The sequence below is a fragment of the Macaca thibetana genome, chromosome 6 (assembly GCF_024542745.1).
Source record: "Macaca thibetana thibetana isolate TM-01 chromosome 6, ASM2454274v1, whole genome shotgun sequence".
Lineage (NCBI taxonomy): Eukaryota > Metazoa > Chordata > Mammalia > Primates > Cercopithecidae > Macaca > Macaca thibetana.
In genome coordinates, this window is record NC_065583.1 from 144,916,738 (window position 1) to 144,930,358 (window position 13,621).

The window sequence follows — 13,621 nt, forward strand, 5'->3', positions numbered from 1 at the left end:
TTATTTTCAACAAAGTTGTCAACATACCCTGGAGAAAACAGTCTGCTGTTAAAACTGGGTAACCATATGCGGAAGAATGAAACTAGACCCCTATCTCTCAACATGTACAAAAATCAAATCAAAATGTAGTAAATTATTTTTCTTCAATTTTAAACTAAGACCTCACACTAGAAACTACCACAAGAAAGCATCAGGAAAACTCTCCAGGACATAGGTCTGGGCAAAAATTTCTTGAGCAATACCCTCCAAGTGCAAGCAACCAAAACAAAAATGAATAAATGGGATCACACCAAGTCAAAAAGCTTCTGAACAGCAAAAGAGACAATCAACAAAGTAAAGAGACAGCAACCCACAGAATGAGAGAAAATACTTTCAAATAATCCATCTGACAAGGGGTTAATAACCAGAATATACAAGAAGCTCAAACAACTCTAAAAAAAACTAATAATTTAATTAAAAAATGGGCAAAAGATTTGAAAAGACATTTCTCTAAAGAAGATATACAAATGACAAACAAGCATATGAAAAGTATTCAACATCACTGATCATCAGAGAAATGCAAATCAAAACTACAATGAGATATAAGCTCACTCCCCAGGCAATAATAAATGCTAGAGAGAATGTGGAGAAAAAGGAACCTTTGTACACCGTTGGTAGGAATGTAAATTAGTAAAACTACTATGAAGAACAGTTTGGAGGTTCCTAAGAAAACTCAAAATTGAGCTACCGTATGATCCAGCAATCCCACTGCTGGATATGTGCCCAAAAGGAAGGAAATTAGTATATCAATGAGATATCTGCACTTTCATGTTTATTGCAGCACCTATCATGATAGTTGAGATTTGGAAGCAACCTAAGTGTCCATCAACAGACAAATGCATAAAGAAAATGTGGTACATATACACAATGGAGTACTATTCAGCTGTAAAAAAGAATGAGATCCTGTCATTTGCAACAACATGAATGGAAATGTAGGTCGTTATGTTAAGTGGAATAAGCCAGGCAGAGGAAAACAAACTTCACATGTTCTCACTTACTTGTGGGAGCTAAAAATTAAAATAATTAAACCCTCAGAGAGAGAAAATGCCTATCAGAGGCTGGGAAAAGTAGTAGGAGTGGAGGGAACTAGAGATGTTTAAAGAGTACAAGAAAAAATAGAAAGAATGAATGAGACCTAGGATTTGCTAGCACTACAGGTTGACTATAGTCAAAAACAGTTTAATTGTACATTTCAAAATAACTAAGAGAGTATTTTTAAGTGGATGGTTTGTTAACACAAAGGATAAATGCTTGAGGTGATGGATACCCCATATATCCTGATGTGATTACTATGCATTGCATGCCAATATCAAAATATCTCATGCAACTATAGATATATAGACCTACTATGAACCCACAAAAATTAAAAATAAAACATTTTTAAGTAAATAAATAAATAAAATGGTTCTGAATTCATTTTTGATTAAACACATTGCTTTCTCATAGAAAACCCTTCCAACCAAGACCCTCACCTTAGCCCCCTAATCCATAGGTTCTTCTTATCCCTCTGGAAGTTACTAATCATATTTCCAAAGTGCAGCAGAATCAGGATAATAAAACAAAGGATCATGAAAGAGAAAATAGGAGTTCAACCCTAGGGCAGTTCAGGAGCTTCTCTTTTCCTAGACAAAATTAGAGGTCAATTTCAGGTACAAGTCTTGGATCCTACGTAACAAGCCCATTCCTCTCCCTGCCCTCTCCACCTTCATCATGGTACAAGTTTTTTATGGACAAATTTTAGCAACCCATTCTATTTCTTTTTCTTTAGTATAGAAAAAAGTGGGGATGGATTACTAAAACTATAAGGGCCCAAGTTTGCTCTAAAAAAAATATATTTTTAAGGAATAAAAGAGAAATTATGCCAGCCCTGAGATTAATGTGATATTGTATGAACCCACCTAACTGTTCAGGGTTTGAGAAAATTTCCCTCATCTCCTGGGTCCTATTATTTTTTCTGTGCCCACTGGCCTAACATCAACCTCTGTACAAAACCCTGTCTGGAATCCTTGAATACAAATCTGTTTTCTCCCTGTCACCAGGCTGCCTTACACATTGAGTTCTGCATCCTCTAACTATGCATTTGCCTATAACCTCTGCTGTGTTTGAACCTCTGAATGTCCACCCCAAACTGCCTTCTCAAAATCTGAAAAAGTCTAGTTTGGCCTCACCTATGAGGCTCTAACCTCTAATTTAACCCTAGAACTTCATTATTCACTCTCTCCAGTCTTGCCTTCTGCTCCTGCTCCTGCCTGACCTAACATGTGTTGACTGCTTACTACTAAGTCCAGATGCCAATTGGAAGACATGAAACTCTTCAGCCAACCTGTCAACTCAGTAAAGAAATGATGAGAGGCCTAGATACAGTTTCCACATAGGATAAAAAAGGATCCTGCTGATCATTTCAAACATGAGTTGTAATTAAAGTGATTTGAGGAGAGAATCTATTGAGAACTATAATTTTTGGCAAATATTTCTACCCATTTGGAAATTAGGGTTTGCTTTTTTTTTTCTTTAATGATTCAAACAGAGTATATCAGTCACATGTGTAGAAATACACTTGTTGGAGTCAGGTTTTCATTGTTGCATTATAAAGGGTAGCTTTCAAAATAAAAATGTTAATCTTTGTAAGGAATTGGCATTAAATAACTATCAAATATTTCACTCTCATGGATACTTTAAGACCATTTTTAAATCTTGCTACATTCTTCCATGGTTTTCTTCATTCCAATCTTAACATCAAAAGTGAAATTCCTGAATGTGTAAGACTGAGGTCTTACACATTAAGTTTTAGTAATACCTCTACACAACATCTCTAAATCACTTCTGTCTCAGGGTTCACCACTGGTCACTTACTGTGTGAATAGTGAAATATGCAGTGTTTTTGCAAATGGTACAATATTCTAGTGGAAGATATAGTACCTGGGCCCCTCATTCTGTCCGCCTCTGGTTTGTGTCAAGCTGACACTGTGTAGGTCAGTTCACTCATCCTTAATACATTGTTTAAATACACAGTAAAAGCAATATTCATGGAGTGATATAAATATCATACTCCCAAATTACAGCCATTTTATTTAAACACTTTCATCTTCTACAGGACCGATAGAGATTTCAGTGTTTCCACAATTTAAGATTTAAACAGACCAGAAGAAATAGTCTAAAATGGATGATACAAAAGCAAAATACGAAAAAGATATTATTGCTTTTTCAAAATCTCCTTTTTAAGCATCATTGCTTTGCAACTTTGGGGGTGGGGGATAGTGCTAGTGAACATATAGATCATTCTAAGGTGTAAATATCTGCTCTATAAAACACTTCTGTTTGTAAAAACCCTTTTTCTATCCCCGTTGAGGAAGTCAAGGTAATAAAAAGAAGAGCTGTTTGTGTCAGCAACACCAGACTACATTCATCATTAAGGCAACAAGACAGAATTAAACCTCCCCATATAGAACAAAACTACCAGGATCGTTCCATTGCTACACTAACTTCACACATAGGTGAGTTAGTGTATCACATCACCAGAAAGACATATATATTATTCATCACCAATCTCACTGATGAAAAGAACTTTCTGTTTTGATTTCCCTGAAATCTGACTTTGCTGATTATTTTAAAGGATGCAGTTTAAACTGAGTCTTCAGAGTGCTCTGAAAGGTTTTTTTTTTTAATCTTCATTTTCATCCTTAAGTAATTGCTAAATAAATGTATGACCTAGCTCAGAAATTAGAGAATAATTTCTTAAGACTCTTCTGTTAATATTTATCAAAATAACCTCCCAAATCCAGAAAGAATAAAATTCAAAAATTATTATAACATTTCTTATTCTGCCTAAAGGGTACAATTTCATTTTTAAAGAAATATAACAAAATTCAAAATAAATATATATCTCAATATTTCATTTTAATTACCTCTTCTGTTATGATTGAAATAAAAATGCTGAAATGAATATAAATAAAGAAGCTTGATTGAAACAAAGCACATTAAAAATTTTTTTCTTTTGAGAGGACTGAAGCATATCTTAAATAGTTTCAGTAGATAAAGAGCTTCCTGACATGAAAGATGGCAACAGATATTCAATAGCAAGGTAACACTGAGTCATAGACCAAAACTTTAGCTGAAAGCTTCAAAGACCCAAAGAATTACTATTGAATAACATTTAAAGCCATTGATATGAGAAGAATTTTAAGTATTCTTCAAATGTAGATGTCTGTGGAATAATGAATTCAGTGAAGACTTGACTTTTATTGAGAACTTTTTAAAAGGAAACCTACCTCCTGACATTGGTTCCAGGGTAGAATTTATTGAAATGCAGTTGTTTTCAAGTGGAGCCCCTTTCCTTTGCTTTTTCTTTTCGCAATTGTGGGCAATCACTAGACACAACATGTTCCTGAAGTGTAAGCCAAAGCCCCACATGCCTGCCCAGTTTCTATCCTCTCCAATTTACTTTGACATCCTCGGTTCCTTTCATAGGAAATGTGCATTAGCCTCTTATGCATCTTGCCTCCTCGGTAATGTCCCATCTGAAAGACCACTGTCAGAAACCAGCCAGTTCTTACCTGACCCAGACACATAATTGAAATGCAACTCTATAGGTGTTTGGCAGATGAGCTAATAGAGAAGCCTCTGCAACTTCCATTTTCATTCTACAACCCTGGTGCTTAAATCATTTTTTTCCTTTTCTCTCATTGAATTTAAGTGAATGTTAAAATAGTTAAAAAGAGACCACATTATAATTTCTGCCATTTACTGAAATCCGCTAAGTTAGCGGACTATTTTTTATCATTGTAAGACACATTCCACCTTCTGAAAAGGGCCTACTTCCTGTTTAACATAATGAGTTGTGCCATCATTCATGAAAAGATAAAAAACTTGTTCAATAGCCAATTTCCTGACTGATGTAATACCCATGTAAGATATATCCTACACCTCAGTCTGTAGGTTTCCAGAAAGCCAAAAACAAAAGTTACATTTTTGCTCCCTATACACAAGCTACCTCTGACAAAATTTCCTTATGCTTGCCAGCAATTCTAGAAGCAAATGGATTATTTGTTCCTCTATGGGAATTCTCAAAGCCATAGGATAATGATTTCAAAGAAAGGAAGGAGAAATGATGAAATAACAACGTTATTACTCTTCTAAGGAGAAAGACTACCAGCATATTTCAACTGGGTGATCCAATTATTATAAATGAATATTTGTTTCTTATTTGTTTGTTAGTAGTATGACTTATTCCAGAAAGGACTTACAGCATCTTCAAAAGAAACTCACAACACATCAAGACACAATAACTTTAAAACATATAAGGAAAAAAATTCTAATAAAGAAAAACTAAGGAGATGGAGATAAAAGGGACACAGAATTCAGTAAATAAAATTCACATTAAGTTCTTGCTAAAGGTGTGTCACAGATTATTACTATTATTTTTAATTAACTATAAATTAATACATCCACAAACAACAATGCCACTGCTTGTGGAATGAGGATGTAGGATTGAAGAGCTCTGAGAGTTGTTTCTGAAATAAAGATTGTAGAATTATAGAAAAGTCATTGGTATCACTAACTGATGGATTTATTGTATACTGAAGGGAAACATGGATATTCTATGACGGAAATACTCTGATACCGTTTTAGTCCTCAAAATCCTAAATATTAAAGCTAAACCTGAAAGAATAGTTTTACTGTGAGTTTATATTTGTCTATCAAGAACCTTGCCATAATAATTTCCCACACATAGAAATGTTCATGATTGGCATCCTAAAAGCTGATGTCCTAGTATTTCATGACAATGTTAGATGAGCAGTGACACCATCAAATAATACTTGTAATCTGGACCCAGCTCTCTGTTGACTAGAAAGCAGTTTCTAGCACACTTATGGAAGAAATCACTACCAGATTAAACAGTAGCAGAAAATTACTCTTAGCCACACAAGCAGTCAATATTCCCCCAAGGTTTTTGATGATTTATTACAATGCACTCTGAACTTGGCACCTAGGAAACCAACTATTCACAAAATTATTCCATTTGACATCCTGTGCATGACATGCTCTGAAATGGCAGGATGATGTCTCAAAAATCACTAGTAGCTGTCTTTCACTTGGGAAACCCCCAGTGACAAAGAGTTGGTAATTGCCCTGGTTCTTTTCCTATTGCTGCTTCCTCTATTGCCGAGCTAGATATGCAGAACTCTAGACACAAAGAGAAGTTCAACTGCTTAAAATGCCTCGGGTATTTTTTTTTATGCTATTCTATCTTACAATGACAATAAAACTGAGAAAGAATTATGGACCTTTCTATACCGGCCAAAATGCTGGCAACTTTCTGGCTTATGTTAAAAATATCACCTTAAGGCATAGGTAATTTGTATTGGTCTTTTTTTTTTTTTTTTGGCACCAGTGTGGTGAGATGTGGTCTACTGAACATCAACATGCTGCATATTGCCCTTGGAAGCATAATGCTTTATTTCACAGTGCAGAATTGAGATTTCCAAAAGTTCCTCAAGATTGGTTTCAGTCCAAAAGTGGAATATATCACAGAAGATGGCCAAATTCTCCATGCTATAATTGAAACACCCTGGTTATTGGGCGGTTAAAAAGTGCTGAAGCACAACTCAGAGCTTCTCAATTTTATTTTCAGAGGCCTCCTTGATGTATCAAAAACCAGAATAACAACTTACCTATGTTGTCTTTCACTCTTATCCAGATTCACTCACCTATCCCTTAGAAATATCCATAAAAATAACCAACCCACATAATCCTAGCTAAATCTAATCAAAATAACAGTAATGGTAGCGGTTTCTGTTTATAGAAGGTCTGTTATGTGCCTAATACTGCCCTCAGACATTTTATGTTATTTTACTTAGTTCTTATGATAGGTTTATAAAATTGTTATTTTTACCCTTATTTTACAGTGGAGGAAACCAAAAGTCAGAAAAGTGAAATCATTTGTCCAAGATAACCTTACTAACAAGTGGTTAGATATAAGAAGTGAAGTGTGAGGCTATTGAAAATGTCTTTCAACTACTTGGAGAAATAAATCATATAAATTATACATTTTTTTTTGAAAAAATTTTCCTATACCTTATATTGACCAACCATGAAACTGTCAGAGAACATAGTCAATTGAAGGCCACATGGATGGCACAAGGTCTGCCTTCAGTCCAGACCAGCTGAATAGCCTGGCACCGTGTTTATCAGTCTGTCACAAATTGCTATTTGTTAGCCTATACAAATGACATAATTGCCAACTAAGTGTCAGTAACCTTCAGGTCGTTCTAGCAATGTGAGACACCCAGGGCACAATTCATGTCATTTATTCACTCATAATTTCCCCAGATATTAAAACTAGTTCAAACTCCCTAAAAACACCATATGTGTTTCAAGGAATCCAGGAAAACTCCATCCAACTGAAGGCTTAGTAAAATGCCTACAACTAATCCATGGCCTATGGGTTCACTGGAAGCTAGTTTAGGGGGTCAAAGCTTACACACAAGGGAAAACAAAATATGTGTGAATGCAGCTGATTCTTTCCCCCCATAGCAATGCTGGAAAACTCATATAAATATACAAATACACTGAGCTGTACTGTGAAACGAGACATTTGTTTTACTAACACAAGTTGGTATGGTGCAAGATTTTTCTTGGCAAATATAGTAGACTACAATGGAAAAAAATATAAACAATGGAGTTTTCTGGCAATTTAAAAAAAACTGAATGAACAGCCTTTCCAAAAGGTAAAAAAAGAGAGAAAGAAAGAAAGAAAGAAAGAAAGAAAGAAAGAAAGAAAGAAAGAAAGAAAGAAAGAAAGAAAGAGAGAGAAAGCCCGAGGGAGGGAGAGATGGAGGGAGGGAGGGAGGGAGGAAGGAAGGAAGAAAGAAGGAAAGAGAGAGAAAGAAAGAAAGAAAGAAAGAAAGAAAAGGAAAGGAAAAAAACCCCACCTCTTTCTTTTCCTCTGTCTCCCATGAGATACTACTCACATATAATCACTTTAAAAGTCAAAGCAGATGAAGAAATATGGCTCAATGATCAGCAAAGCACGTTAAAAGGACTATTTGGTCACTAGCAAGCTACCCTGCCAAATTTCAACACGGAGAACTATGTAGGCCATGCTATATTAGCCAGAATGAAAAGTCTGTAGAACATGGTTGCATGCTAGAGTTCAGGAGGTGAAGAAACCACTCCTCTTCCCAGAATTCCTTTGAGTATAGTTATCGTCACAGTGACGAAGGTTTGAATACAGGCATTGCTTTAATTACTAAATGTTACTATAGAGACCAAATGTTCTTGCTTAAACACAGATTTCATAGGAAGTGTGTTGGCTGAAGGTCACAAATATCAAAAATATAGAGGAGAAACGTTCCCCAGAGACAAAGCATATGATACTGGCTTAAGAAAACCTAAGCCTATAGTGGCTACACCTCTCTCCTGAGCAGACCCCACGCCACATGGGCGAAGTCTGTCTTTAACAACCTGCACAATTCTTTTTCTACTTGATCCTTCAGAATGGTTGAAAACACATATACACCTCATTCCAAATTCAGTGCCTGCTCACTTCATTCTTCAATATGCTCAAAAGTACACTATATCATGCATCCATGCATATGTTAAAAATGTGAAACATTATGAATTAAATATTTTCTTAGTTTATTTCTGAAATATTTTTAAATAAGAATTTTATATACTTTTTCATACATAATTGTATAAAACTACATATAAAAGATACACAGTGGGGTTTAGGATCCAACTCCAATCCCTCCCTAACAAACTGATAATAACTCTTAGTTACTGTGGCTAAAGGCCTAATTCTTACACAATTCTAGATCATCTCCTGTGTCCCACACTAGGCTTATTCCACCTGGTTTGTACTGGGATGTGTCATTTTTACTTCAGAGTTTCTGCCACCAAAGTACACAGATGCTACTTAAGTATTTAATGTCTATCTGGTCTTACCCAAGTAACCAATGTTGGCAATCTATTAACAACCTGTGTTTATAATTGTATACCCTTTCTATGTTTATATATTTATATATATGTACATAATTTGATAAATATATAGAAGTTGGAGATTTTCTTTGATTTTCAAAACTGAGGCTATATGCATACATATATACAATATACCTATTTTTTTCTCACTTAGAAGTGTATCCTGGATGTCCTTCCCAGTATTCACTTATCTCACTCTTTCCAATGATTGTATGATAATTCATGGTAAGAATTTACTCAACCATTCCTCTGTTCATGGGGATTTTATATAAATTCATGGTAAGAATTTAATCAACCATTCCTCTGTTTATGGGGATTTATTCCATTTTCTGTCTTTTGCCACAGAAAATAATACTATCCAGTTAGAAGTAAAGCACCAATAGAAATATATGTAAACTGCTAATAGAAATATATGTAATCTGCTAATGGCACATGAGACCTGCTTCAAGTAGAACACCAAAGAGGAACTAAACATACATACCTTCAATTGCTTTGTCCCTCTTCTGATCTGGTGTCCTTGCACAACAGTAAATATTCCCCATCTGGTTCCTCTGCTTCTACTCCTGTCCTGCTGCCTTTCATTCATCAGTAGAAGCCAATGAGTTGTTATAATAATAAACCAGCTGATTTCATTTCCTTGCTCAGAAGCTTCCAACAGCTTCCACTCATGCAAAGAATAAAGTCAACAGCCAACCAAGCCCTATGTGATATGGCCCCTGGTTTCTTCTCCAACCTCTTCTCATCCCACTAACCACATTGTCTTCCTTCCTGTTCGTCATCTGCACCAAGCACTCTCCAGCTACCAGACTTTGCACCTGCTGTCGTTTCCTACCTGAACCCTCTTCCCCAGAAATCCTAAGTTACTTCTTCCACTTTATTCAAGCCTCTGCTTAAATGTCCTCTCCTCAGAGAAGACTTCCCTAATTATCATATCTAAAAATTGCCACTTACCTTGCTGTATTTGTCTTTGAGTCACTGATCACTACCTGAAAATACATTGCAAAATTAAGAAATTTTTTATTTTCCCTGATTAAAACATAAGCTCCATGCCTTGTTCTCCACACTTTCCCCAGTTCTTGGAACAGTGCAATGCATGAGGAGGTGTTAAATACGTGTTGAACAAATAAATGCACAAAAATGGTTGAAAAGGGAACACTGTAAGATAGATACAGCACATGTAGATTTTGAGTCTTTTGGGAGAATTTGTACTTGCAGACATTTTGCCTGCATTGACTCTACCACACACTTCCCTTTACATTAGCACTTTATGTTACTAAATCTTCTCCACAAGCATAGACACTTAAAATTTTCTGTGAAAACAGACAATTGTGTAATGGCCCTAAGGATTCATTATGCCATTTGTACTATTGCAGATGATTGCCTGAGTTTCCATTTAATTTCGTCCTCGTGGTTTCCCCGAGCATAAACTACAGAATTGTTAGTGGAGGCTAATGACACTGGAGAAGGAAACACAGGAGAGAAAACTATCTCTACATTTGAGGGGTGTTCTCTTTCACTTTGGGCTATTGTATCAAAAAGAATGCTAGAAAATAGATGCAAAGTTGTATTGAATTGTTTCTCATTTTCCTGTTAGTCCAAAATACTGTCATTGGAAAGAGAGGCAACCCTCATTATTTCCTATGTACAAAGATAGTTTGCACATGGAATTGAGCTTCAGTCAATAGAGCACGTTAATTAGTTTAGAACAAACGTCATAAAATGGGAAGTGGTTGAAGATTCATTCCATTAAGCAGAATATGAGTAGACAGGGTTAACTCTATTTATTTATTTATTTATTTATTTATTTATTTATTTATTTTTTAAGATGGAATCTCCCTCTTGTCGTCCAGGTTGGAATGCAGTGGCATGATCTCGGCTCACCACAAGCTCCGCCTCCCAGGTTCAAGCTATTCTCCTGCCTCAGCCTCCCGAGTAGCTGGGATTACAGGCGCCCGCCACCAAGCCTGGCTAATTTTTCTACTTTTAGTAGGGACGAGGATTCGCCATGTTGGCCAGGCTGGTCTCAAACTCCTGACCTCAGGTAATCCGCCTGCCTTGGCCTTCCGAAGTGCTGGGATTCCAGGCGTGAGCTACTGTGCCCGGCCTAACTCTATTTTTAATAGAACAGCCTATCTGCTTACTAGTCATGATCTTAATATTCTTTCTGCTTTCAGGGCTTTCCTTAAGAGGCAGCAAGTTCAGCTGATTGCCTCCATCTCAAGCCTTATGTGATCCTACTATTTATATCGGGCAGATTCAGAGACATTTCCCAGTAGATGGAAGAAAGTAGATTCACCAGATGATAGAGAAATCTGGGATTCACAGAACAAGCAGCCTGTGTATCCATCCACCAATACTATAGTAAGTGTATTCGAGCCAGTGCCTTGCCTGGTTTGCTTCTTTCCTTCATCCTTATCTTTACTTGAAAGCATCTATGGTATTTTTTTGTTTTGTTTTGTTTTTGTTTTTGTTTTGGCCAAACTTTTTATTTAGTATTCTGTAGTTGTTTAACACACACTTAAATGGTCTTGCTGGAGGAGGGGAAAGGGGAGGTTCTTGCAGATTCCCAAGGAAGTGTGAGAAAGGCACAATGGCCAGCATTATCCATTTGCTTTTCTGGTTTTACTGGGTGAATAGCACTTTCCTTACATAGGCATGTGATTTCAGGTTTTTTCATACTGAGAACATTGAGATTTCAGTTGGAAGACACCCAGAAATCTTATGAGTAGCATACCCCATCCACCCTCTAATTACTAGCTTGTTTGTATAGGTAGAATGATTCATCTCTCCATTTTAGATGGCTAAGTGTTTTGTGGAAGATCTTAGAATTGCTTGCCCCATCTACTGGGAAAAATCAGATAGGAAGTGGCCTTTACGGATACTTTTACTTGGAAAGTTACAACACTAGTACAAGTCTTAACACATTTAACATTTGCTTGTTGAAAAGCAATGTCATAAAATCAAATAAAATTAAACATGTTTTACTTTTTGCCTCACAAGAACGTAAAAATTATGGAGGGGAACTTAACAGGAAATTTAAAAAAATGTAACACAATTTTTCCTTTTAGTAGTCCTTGAGTAGTTATGACAGAATAGTTTCCACTTTTTGTTTCTTTGAACTGGGATTTTGGTCCAAAGTTTTGTCTGTTTCTAGTATCTGCTTCTGCCTCCCCCTCTATCAGATCAGCTTCCTCCACGGCCACCATCTCTTGGTGCTCCGCAGCTTGAACTGCTGTAGGAATCACGTGGAGGAGGGTACCCCCTTTCCATAGAAGAGTGAAGCCCTCTTTCTTGTCTGCCAACCCGATCACTACCACTTGAGTAGAGATCACTTCGGCTGCTTGAGTGACTGTCTCAACTTCCACCATATCCATCCCGTGAGCTGCTGTAATCATCATAGGGACTGCTTCCACCATAAGATGGCGGGGGCCCTCGTGTAGGTAGAGCACTACGTGAGTTACCATAACTCTCATATGCATCTCTGTAGGAAACTCCACTTGGATGATCTGAATAGTCACGATCACGACCATATCCATCTCTATCGCTATAGCCTCTTGATAGATAGTCATCACGTGAACTGGAATGACCCTAATCACGGTAAGTATAATCTCGTGGTGGTGGTGCATAATCTCTAGTATCACGAGAACTTGGGTAATCTCTGCTTGAATAGCTGTCTTTAGTAGAATACCCATCATCTCTTGGGGACAAATAAACATCTCTACTAGAGGGCAATGGTTTCCTTCCAAGTGGACCTCCCTAACTGTCTCTTCCACGTGATACAGGAGCTCTTCCTCCCTTTCCACTGCTACTGCTAACTGGTCTTGAAAGTGCAGATCTCTTGGGAGGAGGACCCCCATTTTTTGGTGGTGGTCCTCTTTTTACTGGGAGTGGTCCCCTAGAAGAACTCATGTTAAAATTCATCTAATATTCATTGTCATCCATGTGTCCTCCCCGTGAGGGAGGTCCCCTGGTTCCTCCACTTCCTCGTCTTCCACCTCTAAGACCTCTTGGAGGGCCTCTACTTCTTGGAGGTGGAGGCGGTCCACATCTACCACTTTCAAATGATGGTTTGGTGACTTGTTCCACCTTGATGGCTTTTCCATCTAATGACTTTCCATTCATGTCTCTGGCTGCATCCTTAGCATCTGCTGGGCTTCAAAGGTGACAAAAGCAAATCCTCCTGATTTGTTGGTTTCCGGGTCTTTCATCAAGAGTACTTCCACTATTCGTCCATATTTGCCAAATACTGCTTCAAGAGCTTTCTCATTTGTTTCTGTATTAAGACCACTAAAGAAGAGCTTTCCTGGATGATCTGCTTCAAACTTTTAAAAATTATTTATTTATTTATTTATTTTGCCAGTGAGTCGCAGGAGTGACAATGGGTTCAAGCTCCAAGGAGCTCGCTGACACAGGGTTCCTAGCAGCTCAGCACCAGTGGCGGCTGCCGGGTCCAAGGACCGAACCGTGAAGCCACTATCTCTACTGTGCAACTTTGGTATTTATTTTAACTTAACTTCATCTGAGTCAAGATGCTGACAAGATGCTGTAGAGTCCATAGTTTTTCTTTTTAATTTATCAGAGAATTATATAGCTTACTATTTGCCAA

The 13,621-nt window shown here is 37.1% G+C and overlaps 1 pseudogene; it reads right to left on the minus strand.

Moving 5' to 3' along the window:
- Positions 1-12,165: 12,165 nt before the first annotated feature.
- LOC126957234 (RNA-binding motif protein, X chromosome-like) lies at positions 12,166-13,330 on the minus strand (annotated as a pseudogene).
- Between the last annotated feature and the right edge of the window lie 291 nt (positions 13,331-13,621).